Below are 26,081 nucleotides of genomic sequence, written 5' to 3'. Positions count from 1 at the left end.
TCAAATTAGGATGGTTTCTTGGTTCACGCGACCTCCCCTTAATTAAACCCCTCATTAGTAAACATCTGTGAATTAAGTATTCTTTAACTTAAATTCAAAACATTAACATAAGAAAAGTCTTTTCAACTTGGTTAAAATATTGGAAAATACAATTTTAATGAAGTACATTATTCAAGCTGCAGTCATAAATAATATTCTGTAAATATATATTAATTAATTTTGTCATGCGTATCATTTGATTTCAGGTTTAATCTTTGAATTGTTTGAAGACTACTAAATAATGTAGTTATCCAATCTATTGTACATGCAGTATAAAATTTGTTTTGCAATAAAATTTTTTGAAATGCAATATTTGTATTTTTAAATGTTAACCCCTCCATAGTGATGAGAATAAATTTTTAGCTTTCAAATTTGAGTGAAAATTCTTTATACAGTATGAACTTTAAAAAAAGTTGCTAAAATACTTTTTAGATTTGAACAAATTTAGTAAGGCGGGAGAAAGTAATATTTGTAAATGAGGTATACTGTAATAGTTTAATGCACTTATAATAAAACATTTTCAGTATTAAAGGTTTTGTAAAAGCAAGTAGGCAAAAAATTGGAGTACAGTAACCAAGTTTTCTTTTGTAATTTTAATTGCTAGATATATACATTTACTGCTACAACTAAATTTAGATGGAAAGTTACTTGAAAGTGTATAGATTGACAGCAGTTGAAGGCACAATCCTTATTTTAAAATTAGTCCACCCATCATATAGTAAGATTTTTTTATTGGTGCAATAAATCCAGTGATAAATTTTCAAGGAAAATAAATTAAGTTATCAATGAACAAGGAACTGAATTTAGACAGTAATGAGAAATTAAGTAATCCACAATTTTTCCTGAGGCTACGGTAACTAGTTTAGGTTTTTGTTCCCATGAAGTTAACTTGATGGTTCTACATGGTTATGGAGGTGTAAACACCAATGGTATTTAGTTACTTTTTTATATAAAATGCCTATTAATTCTTTGAAGTTAATTTATGCTAGTTTGTAGGAAGAGGTCCTATTTGCAATTGTTGGGGAATTGGTAATGTTACTTAAATATGTAAATGTTTGTGGTATCTCTAGCCTTGCCAATTCCTGCAAAATTTCCATGTCTTAAGTTTTAGAGTTGGCAAAACTTCTAAATGGGTATAAAGTTAATTGTTCCCTAGTTTGCAATTTAATTTTTTTGCAAAGGCTGCAGAGCATGTGATGGCCTTACAATTGTCTATTGTGGTCAGGAAATTCATGACTGGCCTTGATTTTAGTATTGCCTTTTAGCCTTCATACTCAGGAGTAGGTGGGTCTTTCTTTGGCAACCTCACTAAATCTATGATTGCGAAGAATGGTTGGTTGTCACTAAAGTTGATCACCATAGTGAGTACATGATAGTGTTCCTCAGGGTTGTGTACTTGGTCCATTACTTTTCATACTATAAACACAAGTGGTTTAGAATATAAAATAAGTTTGTTGCATATACAGATGATGCTACCCTGCCTCAACCTATCTCCTAAACATAGGTCTGGGTTTGGTGAATCCCTTAATATGTAGCTAAAATAAGTGCATGGTGCAAAGTATGGTGGCATAAAAATTAACCCTATCAAAACTCAAAGTATGATTTCTGGGTCGACCTGTGACGGCCGGCGAAAAAGTCCTTTGTACTTTTTCTGATATAAATCTTCCAAATATACCAGAGAAAATTAAAAGCATGGAATGCAGAGGTTACAACCCTCGCGCGAGCACCTTGTTGGTGTCGTATATCTAACAAGGGCGTTTGTAAAACACTATTCACAGGCTGTCTTCCATTTAGATAATCCCTTCATCAAAGGGGGAGGGCCGTGACAGGCCCTAGAGAATACAGTTGGGTTACCCTACCGACACCTACCACTCGCGCTCACCAGGTCTTCCTTCTGTTTTGGACTTGCCCGCTAAGTTGATAAGTGTTTTGCCCAGTGTTTTTCGAAGTGATTGTCGTTAATTCAACAGGACTGACGTTGATACTTCACCCTTACCAATGTTAAGTACCATAGTTTGTTTTGGCAGCTTTTGACAGTACCGGGCATTTGTTCTGTTTCCAATATGGTGGTTTTTAGTTTTGGAAGCGATTGTCCTGCCGAGGTATCGGCAGCCATTTTGGGTTATGTTCGCTTCGGTAAATATTTTAGTTAATTTTGCCCATCTGGTACTCTGTCATCTAGGTTATATCACTTACGTTTTATGGCCTTTTAGTGTTATCATTAATTTTTACTATGGTATTTATTTGCTTGCAAGTCCAATTTGGACCTACGAAGAATAGCGATTTAAAGAATAGCGAATTAAAGTTTAGCGATTTAGTCTGTTAGTTTGTACTCGCCTCAGAGGCTTCGATTTAGACTATATCCTTGTTTATTTGTTACGTTGTCGTTATTCTTCGTTCTTGGTTATTACAATTACTAAGAAAAGCAATCAATTTTATTAATGTTCTTGTTTTATTGTGTGATGTTAGTTTTTTATTATGTAACCTTGAGAGCGAAAACAGAGACTGCTCGTTCCCTGTTCTATGGATATGAGTTATCCCTTCTCTCGTTTTCTTTGTTAGCTCGAGTAAGAGAGGTGAATTTCCCGTTCTCCGTTTTTATACGATCACGAGTTATTCAGGCCTCCTCTTAGTATCAGAGTTGATGATAGTACGTTTAATATTATAAACGTTTTTATTGATGTGGTTACTGTTAATATAGCTAACACTATTAATAGGTACGTTAGTGTATGAGTCATTAATTGGGGTCGTTTTATACCGACACCCTTAGCTCCGCCTTGAGTTATGCTTAGCTCCGCCTTGAGTTATGCTCCGCTATATGGATACTCATTGGGTGAGAACTAGTTAACGTTCAGGAGCAGAATTTTGGAGTGCAACGGTGAAATCCGGCACTCGGACTCCGGCTGAAGCCTTTTACACACGAACCTTTGTCATGTTTGATCATAATTACACCGTTACGGCCGGCTTCACGGGAGATAACACAATCATTCATTGAGGTTAATGTTATCGTACCGGGAACGGTCACGATATCACGGTGACGGGCCTTTGCTACCGGATCTCCGGTACAAACAGAGATCAAGCAGACGGCCAGAACCGGAGTTAACAATGTGATACCGATGAAGACTTCACAGTTTCATTATTACGGTCCCTTTTTCATCGAATCTCCGGCTTCACTGGAGATAACACAAACATTCAGTATTAGAGAATGTTATCGTACCGCTGAGGATCACGTTTTCACGATGACGGACCTTTGTCACTAGTTCTCCGTTACAAACAGAGATCAATCAGACGATCAGAATCAGGGTATGAACCCCTTTTTCATAAATAATCACAATATCGTTATTATGATCCTTTTCATCGAATCTCCGGCTTAACCGGATATCGTACAGGCGATCAGCATTGAGGTTAATATTAGTTTTCCTCTGGTGTTCACGTTGTCACTATGACGGACCTTTGTACCGGGGATTGTTACCGGAGCTCCGGTACAGACAGAGATCACTCAGACCACGGTGGGCCAATCTCTTGTTTTTGCTGTAAAGGAAAGGATTTAACATGAATACAAAGTAAACTGTACTTACTTTAATGACACTTTGAATTTGCGTTGGTAATATTCATTAGTTATTCTTGAAAGTCCAAATAAAAATATATGAACATAACTATGCCTATATTTATGCATATATTTAATTCTAACCATGTATAAATATGGATAAATATCCATACAACATCGTGTTCAAATAGAAATAAATTGATTATGCCTATATTTATGCATTTTCAATTCTAACTATGCCTAAATATGAATAAATATCCATACAACATAGTGTTCAAATAGAAATAAATTGATTGTGCCTATATTTGTGCATATTCAATTCTAACTATACCTAAATATGAATAAATATCCATACAACATAGTGTTCAAATAGAAATAAATTATGCCTATATTTATGCATATTCAATTCTAACTATGCCTAAATATGAATAAATATCCATACAACATAGTGTTCAAATAGAAATAAGTTTCTACTCAGTACTGGGAACCAAACGTTGGCCCCTTCTAATGAAGGGCCGGGTCGAGACTAACCATGCCATGAGAGGCTATCTACTGTTCCTTGAAACTCTGGTCAGTGAACAGATGAATCAATAGAATACTAATAGCCAGTAAATAATGTTAGACCCGGTTCTGAACGTCTGAGTCAGGGGTGGCCAACCTGTGGCGGATGCGCCAACAGTGTCACATTTCATGAATACAAGTGTCGAACTATACCCCAAAAGATAGTACATTAAATGATTTTTCTTTAAAATTGATTTTTATGAGTTATACAGCTGATCCCAGCCTGTGAATAGGATCACTAACCAAAGTTCAAGGAACATCCAGACTTATGTCCCCTTTCTTTTACAGAAGGTTCGCCTACATGGTTCCCGTCAGGATGATGATGAATCTCTCTGGCCTGCAAGAGAGGCTCTCCGCCCTTGGTTATCAAGGTTGGGAAGAGATGCTCCATCTAGAGGTCCCTATCTCCTCAGAGTGTCCTCTCTAAGGTTGGACGACGACCCCATGGACGGGCAGGTAGGTGGGGATGAATTTTGAGCCTTCAGCTTTGTAATTACCTACATCACCGACCTAGGACCCTTAATGGATCCTGATGTTCATGTTACCCTGCATAAACCGTGACTGCTAAAAGCAACACATTCTAGGGAAAACCAAGGGGCTATGACGGAGCTCAAAAGTATGGTAGTGAGTCGGATCCGTTCAGGAACTCAGAAGTTTCCCCCTACAGCCCCAGGCATATCGAAGTAACCTCCTTCGATAAAAACAACGCATAGAGATTTGCCTTACATGTTCCATATATAGATGGTACCATAAATCTGGATGGCATAGACGTCCTCCCTCTGGGGGACCTAGAATTTACTCCCAGGTACTAGAATTCCCGTTCAACGGATTCGTTCGATTGAAAGAGATTGCCTTGGTTAGGTTAAACAAGGTACCGAAGGTAACAGTATTATTTCCTAAAGGGCAGGCCCGATCTGTCTGGACCAGGATGTTGTCAGTCTGGGGGGTACGATAATTCCAAGATCTGCCCTTCCAATTCGACCTACACGTTTGATGGTCTGATCGGGTTAGTTGTGGGAAATACGTTCTGTCTGAGGCCTCTATCAGACAGGAATCGATAGTCGGTTACCCACTCGTCATCACAGCCTCCCTCTGATTCGACGTCTATGCATCCAAATCCCCCTCATCAGGTGGTCTACCTCACTGATTCACCAGGTACACAGCCCAATCCCGTTGGGATGTTTTACCTGCATACAGCCCTAGATCCGAACCCTCAGGCTCCTCTCGTGGACACCAGAGAGGAAGCTACAGGAGTAGAAGACAGTCTCGCCATCGAGACGGACCTAGAAAAAAGGGGGCTCGGAGAAGGAAAGTACCTAGATTCACCCCCTCACAACGCGGTGGTCCCGGTAGGGGGTAGACTTTACCACTTTTGAGACCATTGGACCTTCGGTCTGTGGGCTCATAGCATAATCTCTAAAGGTTTGAGGTGAAAATGGCCACAAGGTCCTCCTCCTCCACCACCAGTGACCTTCTCCCAGAAATCCACTCCCATCCTGGAAGAGTACACCACAGGGTTACTCAAGAAGAAGCAATCAAACGGGATCGATCACTGAAGTTCCAAAGCCACCTGTTCACAATTCCGAAGAAAGGCTTGGCGGCATTGAGAGTGGACCTGGACTTGTCAAGCTAAACTCTTACATTCTCTGCGACAAGTTCCGGATGTTGACTATCTCTCAGGTACGGACCTTACTTCCCCGTAGGACCGTCACCACCTCTGTCGATCTTACCGACGACTATTATCTTGCGCCTTTAGCTCGAAACTTCTCTTCTTATCTGGGTTTCCGCCTAAGCAGGAAAGCCTTTGTGTTCAAGACATGCCCTTTGGCCTCAACATTGATCCCAGGATATTCACGAAACTGGGAGAGAGAGTGTTAGAACAACTCAGGAACCAAGAGATACAGATCATTGCTTATCTGGCCGGTTGGCTCATTTGGGCCCGGCCGGTCATAGAAGGCAACAGAGCTACGAAGGAATTATTTCAATTTCTCGACAACCTGTGATTTCGGGTCAATCTCCAAAAAATCTCGCCTGCAACCATCAGTCCGCTTAGAATGGTTAGCCATTCAGTGGGACCTTTCGAAGCACACGTCTCTCCCTTCCAAAAGGTAAGAGGAATAGTTTCCAAGATCAAAAAATTTTCTCAAACACAAACAGGTGTCCGAAGAGCCTTAGAAAGTATCCTCGGACTTTTCCAATTCACTTCAGTAACAGATCTAATAAAAGCCAAACTCAAAGACATCAATCGAGTTTGGAGAAAGAGAGCTACAGTACCTATAAGAGACATGGTCTCGAAGATCCCCTGTCTTGAAAATGAGACTACGCCCATGGTCCGAACCGAAGGACCTCTCCAAATCGGTTCCTCTACAATTCCCACCTCCACAAGTGACATTCCATACAGCCGCGTCTCTAAGTGGATGGGGGGGATTACTCCGAACATCAGATGTTTCAGGTTCTTGGTCACTCTCCATGAAACAGTCCCATATCATTGTTCTCAAAGCCATGGCAGTGTTCTTGACCCTGAAGAGAGACTCTCCTCCGAGGTCGACCCACATCAGAGTAGTGTCAGACAGCACAGACGCAGTACACTACGTCAACAGGGGAGGATCCAAGTCACCCAACCTGAATCAGATCCTGGTCACTATCTTCGCCTGGGCAACAGAAGAGAACTGGTTCCTGTCAGCACCTCACCTAGCGGGAGGCCAGAATGTGAGAGCGGACTCACTATCCAGGACGGATCCACTGGAGTCAGAATGGTCTCTAGACATAATTTCATTCCGGTGGGTACTCAGGCTCGTTCCAGGCCTCCAGGTAGATCTATTCGCAACTCAGATGAATCACTAACTTCCTTGTTATGTGACCCCAACCCTGGACCCTCGGGCTTATGCCATGGACGCATTACCCCGGGATTGGAACCATTAGAAGAAGATTTCCCTATCTCCCCCAGGGAATCTTCTAAAAACTTTTACACAAACTACGCTCCTTCCGGGGCGCAGTGGCTTTAGTACCACCTCACTGGCCAAGAACAGTTGGTTTCCTCTCCTCCTCGAGTTGAAACTCAGTCCCATCCGGATCCCGTTCCTCAAACTGACCCGAGTATCCAAACTCACTGTGTCAGATTACTCAAGGATAGCCAAAACTCTAACTTTGTGGACTACAGGAAGTTGGCAGCTCGTAGAGATGCGAACATTGAACCGGAAACGATCTCTTCATCGAATGGGACAAAAAGGGACTCGACAATTCGCCAATATGATTCGGCCGTTAACAACTAGTAGGTCCCCTAAGAGTGCAGACCATACTCGTATGTCCCCGCATTTAGCCATCTCTTTCTTGAGGTTCCTATTTGACAAAGGCCTAACAGTTAGCACTTTAACCACCATCAAGTCAGCTTTGAAGAAGATCTACCTTGTTGGGTTCAACATTAACCTAGCTGATTCCTTTTTCTCATCAACCCCAAAAACATGTGCTAGGCTTCAACCTTCGGTTCGGCCACAAAAGGACTCTTGGTCTCTGAACGGTGTTCTCAAACTTGCGATGGACACGGACAATGAATCCTGCTCTTATATCACTCTTCTTAGGAAGACTTTATTTCTAACGGCTATGGCCTCAGGTGATGGAACATCAGAACTAGCAGCTCTCACGAAACCCGGAAAACATAGATTTCCTCCCTTCAGCCGAAGTACTCCTTTTCCAGACAAAGCTTCCCTAGCTAAAAAATGAGGATCCGCAAATAGGTGCTCCTCTCGGAAGATTGTTCTTCATCCCCAGGATTTTTCTCCGTGTACAGTCACACTCTCAAGCCCCTCTTTAGCTAGAACTGCCACCCGCTCGTCTGGCCCCTTGGTTATCAGGGAACAAGGAGGTACTATTTCCATTCACGGTATCAGGCAACAAATCCTCTACTTCATTAAACATACTAATCCGGAATCATTTCCCCAGGCTCATGATATACGGACAGTAGATGCCTCCAACAATGACTTCCAGAACAGGGACTTTGATGATTTTAAAAAATATACGGGTTGGAAATCCCCTATGGTTGTCAAACGCCAATATCTAAAGATCTTACAGGCCCTTAAATACCCGACGATGGCAGAGGGGAGCCTTATCTCTCCCCATTAATCTCCTCTTCTTCCTTTCTTCCATCTCTTCTCTTCTCCCTCCTACCCGCCACTCACACCACGTCGCCGCTCTCCTTGGTAGTTCGTTAGCCCTATGATATTTGCCATGTTTAATTCCTATGGTTTAACTGTTATTGTAGTTACCGTTCCTTTAATGTTTAGATATACTTAGACATGTAAGGTTTGATGCCTTTTGCGATTCGACACTCAGTTGGTTCCTTGTCGTCATTATTATTTAACCTTACGTTCCCTATGTCATTTGGCTGGTTGGTAATTGGACGATTACTTTATTATATCATAGTATTGTCGTACATGGTGATTGTATTCTCCTCATTATGTTATTAATTTATCGGGCTTGGAAGGCATTCTCTGGTACTTTTTCGCCGGCCGTCACAGGTCGACCCAGAAAAGGGATTTTGACGAAGGAAAAATCTATTTCTGGGGAGAGACGTGTGACGCCCGGCGAAACCCTTCCCGATTATTTTTGTACGGACCCACCCTTTTCCTTGCCAAGCCATATGTTCTTGCAGAAGGATGACCTGGTGAGCGCGAGTGGTAGGTGTCGGTAGGGTAACCCAACTGTATTCTCTAGGGCCTGTCACGGCCCTCCCCCTTTGATGAAGGGATTATCTAAATGGAAGACAGCCTGTGAATAGTGTTTTACAAACGCCCTTGTTAGATATACGACACCAACAAGGTGCTCGCGCGAGGGTTGTAACCTCTGCATTCCATGCTTTTAATTTTCTCTGGTATATTTGGAAGATTTATATCAGAAAAAGTACAAAGAAGGACTTTTTCGCCGGGCGTCACAGGTCTCTCCCCAGAAATAGATTTTTCCTTCGTCAAAATCCCTTTATAATTAGGTGGAGGCTAGTGACCAGATTATGGAAAGATCTTCCTAATCAGGCAGCTGAATTGGTGGAATTTCAAGGGTTAAACTTGCAGGAAAAGTTTTTGTTGAGCAGGCTGACATAAATCCCTCTTCATATATCTTATTATATTTAAACTGTTACTGATCTTAGGACATTTTATATTTTACTTCTCATAGTTTATTTCCTTATTTTTTCCTCATTGTTTATTTCCTTATTTTTTCCTCATTGTTTATTTCCTTATTTTTTCCTCATTGTTTATTTCCTTATTTTTTCCTCATTTGTTTGCTTTAGAGCCCTTGTGCTTATAGCATCCTGCTTTTCTAACTAGAGTAGTAGCTTTGATAATAGAAACTGCACTTGCTGGTCTGATTTGACATCAATGCTTTAAAGATTTTTTTAGCATGTATAAAGCATTCAGGTTAAGCAAAGTAGTAGCCTACATTAATAATTAGGTGGTTATTTATAAATCTTATCCTTCTCATAGAATTTAATTTGTCCAATTAGTGTAATATAATTTTTGTTGAATAGATAACTTCCCAAAACAGGTGAGGGAAAGTGTCCTTCAGATTAAAAATATGTATAGATTATGAACACTTAACCTGGTGAAAATGCCACGATAGCTTGTATTTAGCTATGTTGGGGTACTAGAATGTGGTATGGATTTCATAGAACTTGATTCTAAATTAAGTTTTTCTAGTGTAACAAAATGTAATACTTTTAAATTGATGTATAAGTTTTCTGATAGGAAAATTGTTGGTATTATAGAATACATTTAAAGCTTTACTAATAAAGAAAAAACCCCATATTCTTCGAAAATAACCTTTATTTCTGTGGCAAATAGCTAATAAAATATACCCTAACATATCCTACGATAATGGGGTCACCCACGGGGAACCTGGTGTTTTGTGTGGGGAAAATTTACCGGCGAATCGATAAATAATGGTAAAACTAACCTTATCTTCTTTATACATCATTCTCTTGGATGCATAATAAATCCACAAAAAATTAGAGGAGGGGGGAATACTCTTCCCCTGAAATTAAACTTTTATTTACATTTTACAAGTCGGATGTATCTGCTCCGGTTCATGCGTTTGTGCAAAATTTCTTGCGTAATAACTACTTTATACTTCCTGTGCACAAGCCTTACTTTCACTTTCTAGCTACCAATGAAGTTACTCCAGTTCATTCATTTGTAAGTAGCTCCTCCTACCTTCCCCGATCATATTAGTTTGATATTTGGGCACATATATATACTTGAATGTGATGTAGGTAGTTCTATGACCGTAGATATCAGGATGCCAGAAAACCTCAAATCAATTAATCAATAAATCAGTTGTGACATAATCCATTTTTTTAGGACATCTCTGTTCCTTTGTAGCTGTTACTTGTTGAATGTGCGTTGTAGAGCCCACCGTAACTAAAGTTTAATGGCTGACCTTATGCCTATTTTGATGCTATAACCAAGTATCGTGGTATCATGGTACTCCTGGTGTAAGTGAATAATTTTTTAAAAGCTCTCAAAAGGTTAAAAAGTGGCCAAAGTGTGATTCTGGTAAGGATTTATTTGTGATTTACTTATAATTTGTGACTTGGGAAGGGAGGTCCAGGGGCTTGTCCCCCGGTTATTTTTATGACCTCGGAAATATTAGTTTAGGTTTGGTGTGTTTGTTGGGTTCTGTGGCCTTTTAAAAATCTAGAAAGTGTTAAATAAACACGTTTTCTCTTAATTTCACAAACCGAAAGTGCCAGGTTCCTAAATGTCTGTCGGGAAGGGTGAGCCTTAACAGTAGAAAGGCTTATTTGCAATGGAAATAAAGGTCAAATTCGTTGAAAGACTACTATTTAGGAAAAGCTGTTTTTCCTATAAGAAATGTTGTCCAGTGTTGTTGAATGATTTTACCAAATTGTCATCTGAAGACTGCTAAACTTCAACGATGTTCCCCTTACATTCATAACTAACATCAAACTTTTTCATATCTGAAGTTCCTCAGCCTATCCCAACAGATGGGCTCTCCATGTATCTTCTTGTATTCTTTAAATGCCTCAAATTCTGTTACTAGTTTATATGGGTTTTCTGTAAATACCTTGAATTTTCTCACTGGTTTTGAAGGATTTTCTTTAGGCATTTGAATTGTTATTGGTTTTGAAAGAATTTCTGTAAATGCCTTGTTTTTTGTTACTGGTTTTGAAGGGTTTTCTGTAAGGGCAATTCATTCTATTATGGTCTTTGAAGGGTTTTCTTTAAATGTCTTCCTTTCTAGTACAGTACTGGTTTTTAGGGGTATTCTGTAAGTGCCTTACATTCTATTATTGGATTTGAAGGGATTGATATAAGTACCTTGCATTCTGTTATTGGTTATGATGGGTCTTGTGTAAGTGAATTTTATTCTGTTAATGGTTTTGATGGGTTTTCTGTAAAGGACTTGTATTTTGTTACTGGTTTGATAGGTGCATTTAGATTTTGTTTTAACATAGTCTACTATGCATTTCAGACCCCGTGTTATACTGTTTTTTGCAGATATCTTCTATACAAACAACGGGATCAATGTGACATTTTGGCACAGCTTCTTTGGCACAGTCTGCTTATTTATGACACTACACTGTGATGCCAAGTGTTATTCATTAATGAGCTTACTCTTGGCTTTCAAGCATAAGTTGGCGAGAGCCGAGTAGGCATTCGGACAATGGATCTCCGTGACGTAGGTGTGACGCATATACCAAGCACACTCTCTCTCTCTCTCTCTCTCTCTCTCTTCTCTCTCTCTCTCTCTCTCTCTCTCTCTCTCTCTCTCTCTCTCTCTCTCTGTCTCTCTGTCTCTCTGTCTCTCTGTCTCTCTGTCTCTCTGTCTCTCTGTCTCTCTGTCTCTGTCTCTCTGTCTCTCTCTCTCTGTCTCTCTCTCTCTCTCTCTCTCTCTCTCTCTCTCTCTCTCTCTCTCTCTCTCTCTCTCTCTCTGTCTGTCTGTCTCTCTCTCTCTCTCTCTCTCTCTCTCTCTCTCTCTCTCTCTCTCTCTCTCTCCTCTCTCTCTCTCTCTCTCTGTCTGTCTGTCTGTCTGTCTGTCTCTCTCTCTCTCTCTCTCTCTCTCTCTCTCTCTCTGTCTGTCTCTCTCTCTCTCTCTCTCTCTGTCTGTCTCTCTCTCTCTCTCTCTCTCTGTCTGTCTCTCTCTCTCTCTCTCTCTCTCTCTCTCTCTCTCTCTCTCTCTCTCTCTCTCTGATACAATTCCCACCTTTATCCATATAAAAATAAGGCGCGCGTAATGAGTTTTTTTTTTTTTTTTTTCGTTAAATACTCATAATATACAGCCTGGAATCTTGACCAAGAGTAGGGTTGGAAGTCGGTGCTAAAGGAGTAGTATGATCATTTCAAGATTTATTAATTATTTTAATTACAATTATTATTATTATAAGCATTTACTTATAAATGCTTTATAAATAAGGGAAGTGGATGCTTACTTAATAGTTTAATGTAGACCTTGTCAGGTAGCTTGTTATACGCGTCTCACCTACAACACAGAGATCCATTGTCCGAATGCCTACTTGGCTCTCGCCAACTTATGCTTGAAAGCCAAGAGCAAGCTCATTAATGAATCACACTTGGCATCGCAGTGTAGTGTCATAAATTAGCGGACTGTGTCAAAGAAGCTGTGCCAAAATATCACACTGATCCCGTTGTTTGTATAGAAGAAATTTACGAAAAACAGTATAACACGGGGTCTGAAATGCATGATAGTTTTCATAAATAAATTATTTCATTCCCAGGTCAGTATTAAATTATCTCGGAAATAATCTTGATCATCTAGATTACAGTACATTGATTTATAACAATAGAAAAAGGCCAATTATATATGTTTTGTATTTTATTTAAGTGGTCTTTTTTTGTCAGTCACTGAATAAATTAGTATTTGTAGATTATATTACAGGGATTTGTCTCCTGAATTTACTTCATTAATAATTAGACCTTTCAAAGTTTTCAGTCAATAATTGGGTAGACCGTCATTTTGTATGCTAACAAAGACCTCATTAATTTGCATATAATCATCATTCCAGAATTCTACAGAGGTTGAACAAATCTGGAGGACTACTAACAAAGGAACTGAAGAAAAGGATGAGTCATGTACATGAAGCTGCAGTCTTCCAAAAGCTCTAATAGGAAAGATTAAGTGGAATCTTAGTTGTTTATGGAACAGTCATGAAGAAGTGCACTGAAGCCACACCTTAATGATGAATTGCGTTTGACCAGTTAAGCTTCACTTCAATAAACTGTCAAGTCCTTTTCTGATACCGTCATCGATATACATTTCTTCGCTTTCTCGAGCTATGGTGACTAACGAAGTGCCGACGTCGTTAATCACAGTACTTGAGTAGGCTAGAGAAAGGCAAACCCGGTGACAACAGAGAAAGACTTGACATTTAGAAGTGAAGGATGTTGGGCATGCCCAATTTATATTTTCTATGTGAATTCACTGGTGTGAAAACTTCTTTTGGAACGTTTTGTAAACTATACGTCATGTAAATTGATTTTCTTGTTGGTTATAGGAGATGTTGAACATTGAACGAACATAGTGCATTAAGGATAAGTGCATTAAGGATAAGTGCATTAAGGATAAGTGCATTAAGGATAAGTGCATTAAGGATAAGTGCATTAAGGATAAGTGCATTAAGGATAAGTGCATTAAGGATAAGTGCATTAAGGATAAGTGCATTAAGGATAAGTGCATTAAGGATAAATAAAGCATCTCAAATTTATGAGAACTTTTATTTAAAATCAAGATGATATTTTAAAATTGTTGGGGAAGGTTAATACAAAAATTATAAAAATATAAAAAAAAACTTATATACCATTTATCCCCCTCCTTGGGGTCAACACAGCAGGGACTTGAGCGAGTGTTCTCAGCAGAAGGTAAACTAAACAGGTAGGCCTATCACCGTCCATATGAGAAAAAGAATGCAGAGTGCAGACTTGAAAACAGCCCGTCTTAAGTTGATTTGTCTGGTTGTTCTGAGACAAGGAAAGTAATTTACTCTGCCTTGTACTATTTTCAATTATCATTGTCCTCTTGGTGCTGAAGAACCAGCAAGTTTTCTTTCTTATGGTTTTATACAAAGAAAGGGTAATCTTCAACTTGCGCATACTCTGGACACTCACAGCAAGGCCCGAGTTGCCAACAATACCCAATATATTGGAGTTGTTTGAGATTTCTTGTCACATTTGGGCAAAGGTCCCATAGACAAAGAAAATACACAAAATGAGTTTAGTTTAGTTTATGTCCAAAAGAATAAGTTTTCTATGCGAGTAAATTCTTTAGTAAAGCTGACTACATGAAAGAAAACGGATCTTGACTATTTTATGCTATACTATGAAGTATGATCTTGAAGATTGTCTAAAATGAGCAATTTCTCAAAAACAACTTGGTGAACTCGCCATATATATATATATATATATATATATATATATATATATATATATATATATATATATATATATATATATATATATATATATATATATATATATTAAAGAACTACAATTCTACATTTATGAAAGACCTCATGTGATTATTCAAGCTTTGAAACTTTCTAATAAAATATTTCCTTCGATTTTCAATTAACTATTTGCCACCATCTTTCTCATTTTTTTGGAAATGGCTTATAAAAAAAACTCATTTTCTTAATTTATCGTTAATTTCAATATACATAAAGGCTTTACTATATTACTTTAATCTTAATGTTAACTCAACGTTAGGATTTTCCAAAGACAATGTTCAAACTATTTAGAAAAATCTTTTAACTGTGGTTGGCTACTTTGAAGGAATGGGACTCCATTCCACAATATTTTGCATTAAGTGATTGACAACAGCTGCTCGAAATTCACCTTATGCACTTCAGATGTAATTTTTAAAGGAGATTTGAACAGCACAAGCTTGAAAGTTTGGAGGATATTTTTGTAAATATTGGTGTGAAAAATATGAATTATATTGTCTAATCCTTAATAGATCTTTTAAAAGTTGAATCTTCAAAGCAAAATTGCTTTCTTCCGAAATAGAAAATCTTATCAATAGGCCTTCTAAATTTCCTTTAAGCAAAAGTCATAGAAAATTTTATTTACAAAAGGGACACAAGAAAACCATTGAAATACGAAATTTGTTTTTATTTGCTAAGTCCACCAGTTAACCAAATATCTACAATGCTTTCATGGTACAATTAAATTACCGAGGACCCGCTCAGCTGCCCTAAAAGCAGACAAGCGACGCAAGCAGCCATCTTGCCCCCGTCGGACTCCCTTCATCCCATGTAGGAGATTGAGTCGGGTAAAGGGGAAGAGATGTGGGCGAATATTCTCGTTATCTCTGCTTCATCCCCCAGCTGAGAGATAACCAAATCGGACCGAAGTCACCTTCTACAACACACGGACCACCGAGACGCTCTTCAGGTTAAATTGCGTTATAGATTCTCTAGTAATTCCATAGGGACGGTTGTTTTGCAAGATTCTCTATTCAAATTCAGTTACGTTAATCAAGCTGATGGTCTAATTAAGATCTTAGGCTTATTAAATAGTTTAATCTTAACACCATAGAGTATCTAACCTACCTAATTATAGTAGTTAACTTATTATAAATAATACCTAATAATATTGATTTCGCTACAATCAATTATGGACTTTCTCCTACTTATACCTTTATTCTAACAGATGCATGATGAAAAAATATAGCAAAGAAATGTGGAATCAAAATTTGCAGTAGGCCTACAGTAAGAGAGAGAGAGAGAGAGAGAGAGAGAGAGAGAGAGAGAGAGAGAGAGAGAGAGAGAGAGAGAGAGAGAGAGATCTTATTGAAATATAATTAAAGATTAAAATAGGAAGATAGTTTATTAAATTAAGACTTCCTTTAAGGGTAAAAAATTTCAAACATGGTACATCAAATAAAATTGCTTTTAACTATTGTTGCTATTTGAACTAGTGGAAATTCAGATATAAAAAATGTTCAAGAATAGACATTTGACGAGATTAGTAAAAATTAATTTTATCAAACTAATCTATTTAGGAAAAACTAGTGATTAATATCTTTTTAGTTTCTAAACAAAATTATTTCCGGAATTCTCAAAGCGGAGCTTATACAGCATGGAAATTTTGATATTTTACCTTGCCACTTCCCTTAGTGGAAAGTGCAGTATTGTCTAGTATTTAAAGAAAAATTCTATCCTTAATTTTCAAACCAATTTAAAGATATTTTGGTAACAAACTGGTTATGTCTTGGTATTTTGATATGGTTACGTTCAGATATTTTTCTTAAGATGAGAATACACGTCTATTTTAAACTAGTCCGGTATTACGTTAATGCATCTGCATCTAATTGGGTTGAAAATAAATGTCTGCTTTACTAAAATCTATTTTCGATAAGATTTACTAACATGGGAATTTATGTTCAGGTTTTTACAGCCTATTAGAATGAATCGGGAAAAGAAAAATCAAAAGAAATTAATGCGGGATTTTAATTCTAAAACGTAGCTTACGTTAAATACATTGTTCAAAAGATTGAAATAGCAGTAGAAAAAAGGAATAGAATAATTCAGGAGAGTAAGATATCAAGGATAATTACTCCAAATTTTAGGTACTTCAATAACGAATTATAGACCACACTATCTGCTAAATTGAACTAGAAGTACACTATTCTTTTGATATATTGTATTCTACTAACTAAATATCACATTTGCAACACAAGCTCCTAAAACTTGAAGATTATCAGTTTCCTCTTGTTTTTTAATCTAATTATCTTTAGACCAAAGCTCAGTATAATCTTGAAAAAAAAAAACTTGCACTAGTTTTAGCGTAACTTTATTACTATGATTTCATGCAACATGAGGGCTCACAAGGTAGTTTGTCGCCATTCAGTGTCACTTAGGCTAAGAAATTACTAGATTAAAATAAACCTAAATCGTAGGTCAAATGTTTAAAAATCGACAGCTAGGAATGTCCTACAATATTAGAAAATTAAAAAACTAACCAAGAGTGCTCCAATGACAACCTAAATAGATATTAGCAGTTGTTCAGAACGCATTTCACATTGCTAAAAATTACAACCTTGATTCCACAAATAAGCAGTCTGCTGGAACCTGAAATGCTGATTATTGAAAATTACTTTGCAATTATGGGATACCTTTTCTTTAAATTTCTTATGCACAAATTACCATGACGTCCTACTTCAGTTAAAGGTTTCTTATATCAAGATACTTAGTCAAGACTTAGATTATTTAATTGAATCCAATATCTAGATACCAAAATTCAATTAGTTTTGGTCTCTGCTTAGGATGAAAGACATTGTTTTCATCAAACGTGGCCTCGTGATAACTTTGAAATCTTGTCTACACAGTAAAATAATTTACAGAACGCAAATGGATAAACTTAGCATTTGTATGTCAGATAAAACAATCCCGAGTATAACCCAATCTATTTATATGACATTTACTCTATAATCAGGCTTCTGAGAAAAATACAATGTAAATGAGATAATTTCGAACTTAATAAACCTAACCAAAACCTTTATTATAGTTGGCTGTAAAATGTGCAATATGTAAAAACCAAATAGCCAGGGAAAATATATAAACTTTACCATTCAGAAATATAAAATATCAGAATTCTCATTTGAAAATATAAATTCCTATGAAAAATCAAAATAAGCACTAATGAAACTTTCAGACGTGTAAGAGTTCCAGTAAATTATCCTTAAAAATACAATGAAAAAAGTTATAAAGTTCCCTTTTGCAACATTCGCAAAGATTAGAAAACTAATATTTTACTTAAAGTTTACCCGGAATTGTTTTAAAAACATTTACATCTCGGAATGTTTAATATATCATTGAAATGGCTGACCTATATTCTCTCCAGGATTGAAATCTTAAAAACTTGCATCGTCACTTTCTTTTACTAAAGCTAACCTCAAGCCATGACTTTGATACTGGTGAAAAGCTTTAAACTACTCGTTAAAGGACACAATGCTATGATAAAGTAACACGGGCAAAATACTAAACTATATACCATCCTACCATACATGGAAGAAAACAACACTGAAATGTAGATAAACGTATAGTTTTGCCAAGTGTTTGAAGACCAGTAAAAAAATGGAGTTTCATCTAAATTGGAACAGTTTCAGATGACAAACTACCCGACTTGTGTAGGTAAACATGCCAAGATTAACATTCAAAGGAGCCTTATCCACAATATATTGATAGGATTAACTTAGCTGACCGTTTATAAAAATAGAAATCTAGAATTGTCATCTAGTAAGTGCATTTAAAGTTGGAATACCCTCATGGATGCATGTGTTTTATACAGAGCTTTTAATTTAATTTAACTTTTTTTTTTTTTTTTATTTCACAGCTATATTTTAGTTAAAGAATATATAGAAAAAAAAATTACTACCCCTAGAATGATATATTTTACACGAGTTAAATTTTCTAAACTACTAAAACTCGGAACTCATTTCAAGATTAAAGTTTTTAAAAGTTACCAAATCTTTATCCTTCCATTACGCAAAATTGTAATTTAAATAATTCTACTTTAACAACCAACCCAAAGGCTATGGAATGCAACTGAATCTACAACCCAACTAAAACCGAAGGTCGTCTAGTCGTGGTACTTTATCCCTTCTTTATTTCACGTACAAAGAATGAAGGAAAGTCTCTGGGCAAAGTGATTGCTTACGCCACCAGCTGATACCCCCTTTTCAGGTGTCCTACGGGTCGCAAAATGTCACCAAAAGTACCACAAAGCAAGATAAATGGAAGACTGGTTTCCATAGCAAAGGGAAGTATGAGTTAATCTGACATTCTGACAAGAGTATTAACTTAATTTCAGCAGCTGTCATCAATAACCGCTTTGAAAAACATGATGAATTTCCACATACTCTGTAAGTTACATCGATTTGTGGAGGATTATCTGATAATTTATAACTGAAATATAACTATATAAGAAATTTTCATATAGAAGTTTACCTCAAACATATACCATATGGGGAGTTCACAAAAATGGATTTAGTTATAGAAATTCGCTCAATATACACACTCAAGGGCTTCAAGATACAACAGGCTTCTAAGTACAGTGTTAAACCAGTCACACCCATTATTCCTCCATAAAATTAAACAGCATTACTAAACATTTTTCTGTTACATAGAAATAATAATCTAGGCGAACATATACTAAGCAATACTCAAGTATACATCTTTGTCAACTGTAAAAACTCCCAAATGCCAACAAGTAAATCATGACAAATTCCAATACTGATACTGTTGGCAACTCATGGTATGCAGGGTACCCAAAAATTGCACAAGATCAAGATAACCCTTTCTCTGTGTATCAAAAATAATAAACCAACTAGTTCATCAGTAGTAAAAAGACAAACTATGATAATTGAGAACAATACAAGTTAGAGGAAGACTTCCTTACGTCTCTGAACAACCAAACAAATTAACTTTGGACAGATTGTTTACAATTCTGGAGCTTGGTTCCTTTTCTCAAATGGACAGTGGCACCTACTTTTTGCCTTTTGCTGAGAACACTCACTCACCTCCCCGAGCTACTGCAGTGTTGACCCCGAGGAGTTGGGTTCTCTTTATTTGTAATCTTTCCAAAATTTCTATTCTACACAGAGTCACATAAGAGAACTTCTAATACGTTACTGGATGAAAGGGACATTACAATCCTTAACAAAACCTATGATATTCTAGCTTGTCATTATGCCCTTCGAGGAAAATAGTTTTCATTAATGAATTTAACAAATGCGGCATATAAGGTTATGCTTAAGCAAATTTCACCATTTGTACAATGACAGTAAAGTTTTCTTGGCGATTAATTAGAGTCAGGTACAACCAAATTTTGCTATACATTTCACACAACAGAACTGATGCACATGTACATACAAATTAGCATATCAGGAAGGACCAGCGTCATGGAAGACAAACAAGAAAATTTATAAAGAAAAAAAAAATAGTTGAAGCAGATAAGATATAGAATTTGCAGTTTAAATCTACAAGAACTACAATTTGAACTTGGTTGAAATCTGCAAGGGTATTTTTGGTATAGTATTGCTCCAGAACAGTCAAGAAAATAGTGTTAACGACAATTCATCATTATGAACTAAAGTTTAGACAAGGATGGCAATGGCAATGGCAAATTGGATGGCAATGGAAAATTAGAATGAAATGTCAGCAAAAGCATTGGTTGTTGTATAGTTTAGCCTAATGAGAAACCCAGGAGGAACATATAGGAAGCAACAGTAGCAAAGTTTGTTTTGAGGAAGAGAAGTGCCTAAACCTAAGTAACATTGCTCAAGAAACAAAAATGAAACCATCAATCTAACCAAAATTGATTCAAAATAGTGACTGAAATGGACTTCATAGCATACCGGACTAATTTTTGAAACCTGAGGCAGGGGGAGGGCACGATTGCATCATCAAAATCACATAAAGTACTACATGAAAGCGTAGTGAGCAGTTATTGCATGAAATTTGTAAAATCAAACTGTAAAAAAGGGATGAAACCTTATAAAATAAAGAAAAAATCTATATGCTTCAAGATTTAAACTTAAAATTATCTAGCCAAATTAAAACCTTGCAAAGAAATATTTCGCCTCTGAATCTAGTTGGACAATGATAAAACTAATTTTAATTCATCTTCTGTTAACTATCAAGACAACCGAAATGAAAGCTTAGATTGTTCAAAAAGGAAACGCACAAGATCTTTGTAGACCTCATCTATGTCAATAACAGACTTCATATATCCTTTATTAAAGGATTAGAACTTGGAATATCATTAAAAACTAAAAATTCTGAAACAAAGTCATAAAGATAGATATTAACTCTTGAAAGCTCAAGTCAAATTATTTTACAAAATATAGTACCAAAAGGTGAAATTTATCATAGATTTATGGGCTAAAGAAGGTTTGAGGTAAAATTTGGGCTATATAAGAATATATACGGGGAGATAAAGTATGTATCCGAATGACAAATACGAAAATGATAAAGGGACATTTTGTCAAGGAATAGAAAATGTACACCACACTTCTAGAAACAAGATTCGGCTACGTAAGACATATGACCACCTGATAAATCCCATTAGAAAAGGCAGAACTTTGATATTTTAAATTTGAAAGGAACTTTGATATTGCACAAGGAAACTAATTTCAACCATCTTCAAGTTACCTCAGTTCTGCAAAAAGTTGAAAATACTGCTTTAATTAGACTACCTTAAAGCACCAAATCGACTTTTTACAATGTAGGGAAAAAAATGGAAAATAGAATTAAAACTTCACATGGTCCAAGAATAGACATTGCAAAGTCTCTTTAAATTCCAAATGAAAAAAAAAGGAGTTAAATGACCCATTTAAATCATAACAAGAAATAAGTCTTAGTTTTTACAATATATGACAGGTCATTCTACACTTGGTGACCAACTTTCATCTTTGATATAAAGGATGGATGTAGAGAATTAAGGCTATAAAGACCAGCAATGTAACCAGGGAGGCCATTCAGCTAAGTGGAACCACATTTCTATGGAGTTTGAAGTTGAAGGTTGGACAGAAAGACGGAAGAAAGGAAAGAGTTACAGAAATAAATTAAGAATGAATCAAGATTAACTGAATCAACCTGAAGAACATTAAGGACACTCCCACACTAAACTCACTCGCCCACTACCTGCAAGAGTATTCTTAAAGGGCACAATGACAGAAGCTGAATACTCGGATACTTATAGAAGTTCTCTTGTACATTTATACATTATATATATATATATATATATATATATATATATATATATATATATATATATATATATATATGTATATATATATATTACATAATACAAAAATTATAGAAATTAAAAAAAATCACAAATGTAACCAGTTGCATATAAAAATTTTGTCCAGAACAAATAGTGATATCAAGAATTCATTTGTGATTGCGTGATCTCCTGGTTCTAAAGTAAATTTCAAGGTATTTTTCGTAAAAACTTGGCTACTGCATCTAGATTAACACTGAATCTTAAAACATTTACATTTGGACATACAAAATTATGATCAATCTGATAATGGTAAAATATTCTTACAATAATCTAGGGGAAAGCCAATACTGCACCTAGCATATTACAATCAGTTAACACAAGCTTTACAGTATAGAATTGAGTAACATTTAAGAAAACTCCAAATACATTCCATGAATAACTAACCCTTAAAACGTGGATTAAAGAACTTTATGAAAAAATTTACCATAATCCTAATGTAATCTTTGGAGGTTAATTTATCTATAATTAGGAAAGATAAAGTGCGACAGCATCCTAAACTTCAAGCTGATTTTATCTAATATCTGCTTAGATATGTTCAAACTATTTGAAAATTATCAGCTTGATAAAACTAAGCTTTCTCAGATACAATGGATCATAATAAACTTGACTCAATACTTGCGTGGAGCTAACAAACCAGCTATGAAGAGAATTATGAAAAATTAACCTATGTCATATATAAAAACTGTTTCTTAGGTGTGAAGCAAATAAGAGTAAGCAGACTATATCACATCTTAGAAAGCTCAAGAAAAACTAATCAAGAGACGATATTCAGGAGTTTATGCAGATCCATCTGAAGATAAAATACCTAAATAAGAAATTTATAGAACTTTTTAAAAGTCAAGAGTGACCTGTTTTAAGGAATGCAAATATACCAACTTCATAACTTACGTCAAACGTCACTTTGCAATAACTAATAACAAAGGTGAACTTTCGTTACTGAAAAAAATCTCAATGATATTTTTACCTTAAGCAATCAATATCTCATTCAGTAATTTTTAAAACCTCTAAATGTTCCAGTGTGTGTGCCTATTGTAAACCTTTTAGAAAATTTACCTAAAACCATAAAATTGGTGAGAAAAATATGATATCACAGCCCTTCTAAATCAAAGGAAATTTATGAAAATTTGGGCATCGTGTTATGAAAAATAGGAAGAGAATAAGACGTGAAAAAGAGAAAAAGAAAATTAAAGGATCAATAAGACGTAGCATTTCTAAAAAAAAAAAAAAAAGGCTATTTTCCTCAAAGAGCAAATAAAATTTCAGTAATTATCGACTGTTCGGTTTTGTTACTTCAAGTAGCCTATAGATGGCAGTTTCTAGTTAGAAAAAAATAGTTAATCGATAGTAAAATTAATTTTAAAGTAAAAACCTAATTCGCATGAATGAAACTTGTAAACCAGCTAAAAATAAATCCTAGCGAATTCTGAAAAGTGGCAAATTCTATTCAAGAAATTTGAGCGCAAAATTAAGGTCATTGCAATTTTTAGTATATCAGTAAGTTACTAAAGTAAAAAATAAAAATCCTTTCAATACTTTCAAAATTAATATCTTATTTAATTTTTTATGCTATTTGTCAAATCAAAATTCCGTTAAGAAGTTGATTAAAGATTGATGGCTTAATTTAATTTTCAATATAGGTTACTGAAGGCTAATCAAAATGTGTTATAAGTCGGTCTTTTACCGATATAAAAGTAATAGAACAAAATCTAAAATTGTGATTAATTATTTCATAACCATAAACTTGAGGATCTAAATAGTAAGGAGAATTAGTTATATTAGGATTAATTTTATCAATAATTAAGAGAATAATATTCGAGAAAAAATATAGGAAAATTGTGCACTAACTTTTCCGTAACTCGCAATGTTCACACCAGTTTATGGCCTGATTGCCCTATTACTCCTTACAAAAAAAATTGATACGAGACTTTGCAAATAAACAAATTTCATTTTGCCAAAAAATATGCCTCAATTTTGTCCAGCAAATCAAATTGAACTAAAATTCACCAAACAGAATACCTAACAAAATTGAAGTAGCCAGCATATTGAGTATATAGTCTAAAATCATAATTTCATTAGTCAAAACTAAGAATGTTATAATACTAGAGCCAATCCTCTATATCAAACTAGAACACACTGAACAAAACTTATAACAGCTTGAATATCAAAGTTTTTTTGTAATAGCCAAGTACAGTATAACATATGTTGAATTGCACTAATAAAAACTAACACTGCTGGATGCCCAAGCTTTTTAGCGACAACAATCTCGATTGATCAATTACATATTTTACTACAAAGTGACTCATTTCAAAATAAACGAGTGACAAGGGCACAGTTATGATGAGAAACTAAACTATGAACTAAATTTACGAAAGTCCGGAATTTAAATCTACATCTAAAATTACCTAATTTGAAATTGGTGCACACAACAGGTTATTAAGAAATTGAAATATAATCCATACAGTTTGAAAATTAACATTTGTTAATGCAGTATACTCATGAGAGTGCTAACAGACGTATAGTTGAATAAAGGCATAAAACGGACCAATAATTTGAAAACAGAATAGGATCAGTTCAAAAGAATAAGGTTATAAAACCTAATAACTATGTTGCATATATCCACTACAGAAAGGGTACGTGAAATGACCAATTATAATGTTTCATAAAAACAACTTAAATCTGAGGCATATGATGATTTTTAATAATTTGATAGCAAGATAAAATAAGGGTAGAACTATTAAGCTAATAACTTTTAAATATATTCATTAGTGAGGGGTACGTGGAATGACTAACGTTATACAAAACCAATCAAGCAAATAATTTAAGAGATTTCTTTAGTACGTCGTATAAGATCGATCTACTTGTCATTTCATTCTATAGTGTGCACTATTTCTTTTTGGCTAAGAAAACAATAGAAGCTTGTGAGATCTGTAAATCATAGAAGCTTGAAAGTTCATTTTTGAATGAGCAGATGATCTTCGGTTGAACAGGGAACTTAAGCAGTCTGGAGTTATAGAAGTGGGAAAAATACTCTTGCCAACCAGTGTCAGATTCTGTAAAGAACAAATTGAATTTATTGCTTGAAATGGCACAACAATTATTTTTAGTTAATTTGACTTAATTCAATTTAGAAAACTTGAAGTCCTAAGTTACATAGAGATTTTCCAAATGATAACTCAACTTTGACGTTATATATACATATATTTATATTTCAAAAACTTTTGCATGCCATGAATATATTTTTGTGATATTAATCATTAAATAATCATGAATAATAATATTCACGTTATTCGGGAATCCTAAACCAGCAGGAATTCGTCACTTGAAATCATGATGTAGTAGCCATTATAATATATTTTCCTTAGTCTTTCACATGTTTTCATCACGTTGATCCAGACTTGTGCCTGTAAATGGAAGCAGTCTTAAGAGTAACATTTCTTAGATGAATTAAAAAGATATAAGACTACTCTTTAGTTTTGAGAACTTGTCTATGATTAATCGTTGAGTAAATCAATTTTAACATCAGTTACAGTTCATTCTAGATATTTCTAGAGGCAACATCACAGCATTATTGAACTAGATATAATCTTCAATCGATGTGTGAAAAATTACTTGAGCAAGGAAAATGTGTTTTTATATGAACTAAAAATCGACCTTATGAGCAAATTATGATAAACATACCTTTGGTTTCCTTTGGTTGCAGATCTGGTGCTGGATTCTGAAAACCTTTCAGCATATTATTGACGCATAGCTATATGCCAATAAGTTACGCTATGTTGTCTTATTCTCTCTTCTCTGCAATGTAGTCTTCAGATGTCCAGAAAACCTTGATGAACGGACTATCCATTTTGTGTGTTTGGAGAGAAGCCTTTCATCTTATAGGGCTAGGGCTTTTTAACGAGGTTGCCTTAACACTTGCCAGTTTATTTTCCAAAGCTTTCAAATGATCTCCATCATACTTATATCAAATAACGTCCTTTTACCCCTCAGACATGTAAAACTTTCATTTATACCAGTAGCTGTTGTGCCATGAAGCAGAAGTTTGTCTTCTTCAAAAGGGCAATGTATGTCCATAGCTATCTCAGGATTGATAGAATACTTTACGCTTTCCAATTAAATTA

At 35.6% G+C, this 26,081-nt stretch overlaps 3 long non-coding RNA genes across 4 annotated transcripts in view; 1 reads left to right on the top strand and 2 right to left on the bottom strand.

The window, feature by feature from the left end:
- LOC137616129 (uncharacterized) overlaps positions 1-13,705 on the top strand; it is a 53,679-nt gene extending 39,974 nt beyond the window's left edge. For both annotated transcript variants that reach the window (XR_011039283.1, XR_011039282.1), the window contains exon 3: positions 13,182-13,705. This is a non-coding gene — a long non-coding RNA (uncharacterized lncRNA). The remainder of the gene's footprint in view (positions 1-13,181) is intronic.
- Positions 13,706-15,267: 1,562 nt separating this feature from the next.
- On the bottom strand, positions 15,268-18,646 carry LOC137616538 (uncharacterized). The gene is made up of 2 exons (XR_011039448.1): positions 16,965-18,646; positions 15,268-16,927 (listed from the first exon to the last, which is right to left on the bottom strand). It is a non-coding gene; the product is annotated as an uncharacterized lncRNA (long non-coding RNA).
- A 3,332-nt stretch (positions 18,647-21,978) lies between these two features.
- Positions 21,979-25,781, bottom strand: LOC137616536 (uncharacterized). Its single transcript, XR_011039446.1, has 3 exons — positions 25,642-25,781; positions 25,246-25,364; positions 21,979-25,013 (listed from the first exon to the last, which is right to left on the bottom strand). It is a non-coding gene; the product is annotated as an uncharacterized lncRNA (long non-coding RNA).
- Between the last annotated feature and the right edge of the window lie 300 nt (positions 25,782-26,081).

The sequence above is a fragment of the Palaemon carinicauda genome, chromosome 22 (genome assembly GCF_036898095.1).
Source record: "Palaemon carinicauda isolate YSFRI2023 chromosome 22, ASM3689809v2, whole genome shotgun sequence".
NCBI classification, from domain to species: domain Eukaryota; kingdom Metazoa; phylum Arthropoda; class Malacostraca; order Decapoda; family Palaemonidae; genus Palaemon; species Palaemon carinicauda.
Note: the sequence above shows the minus strand (reverse complement) of the source record. Positions and strands in the feature narration are given on the sequence as shown.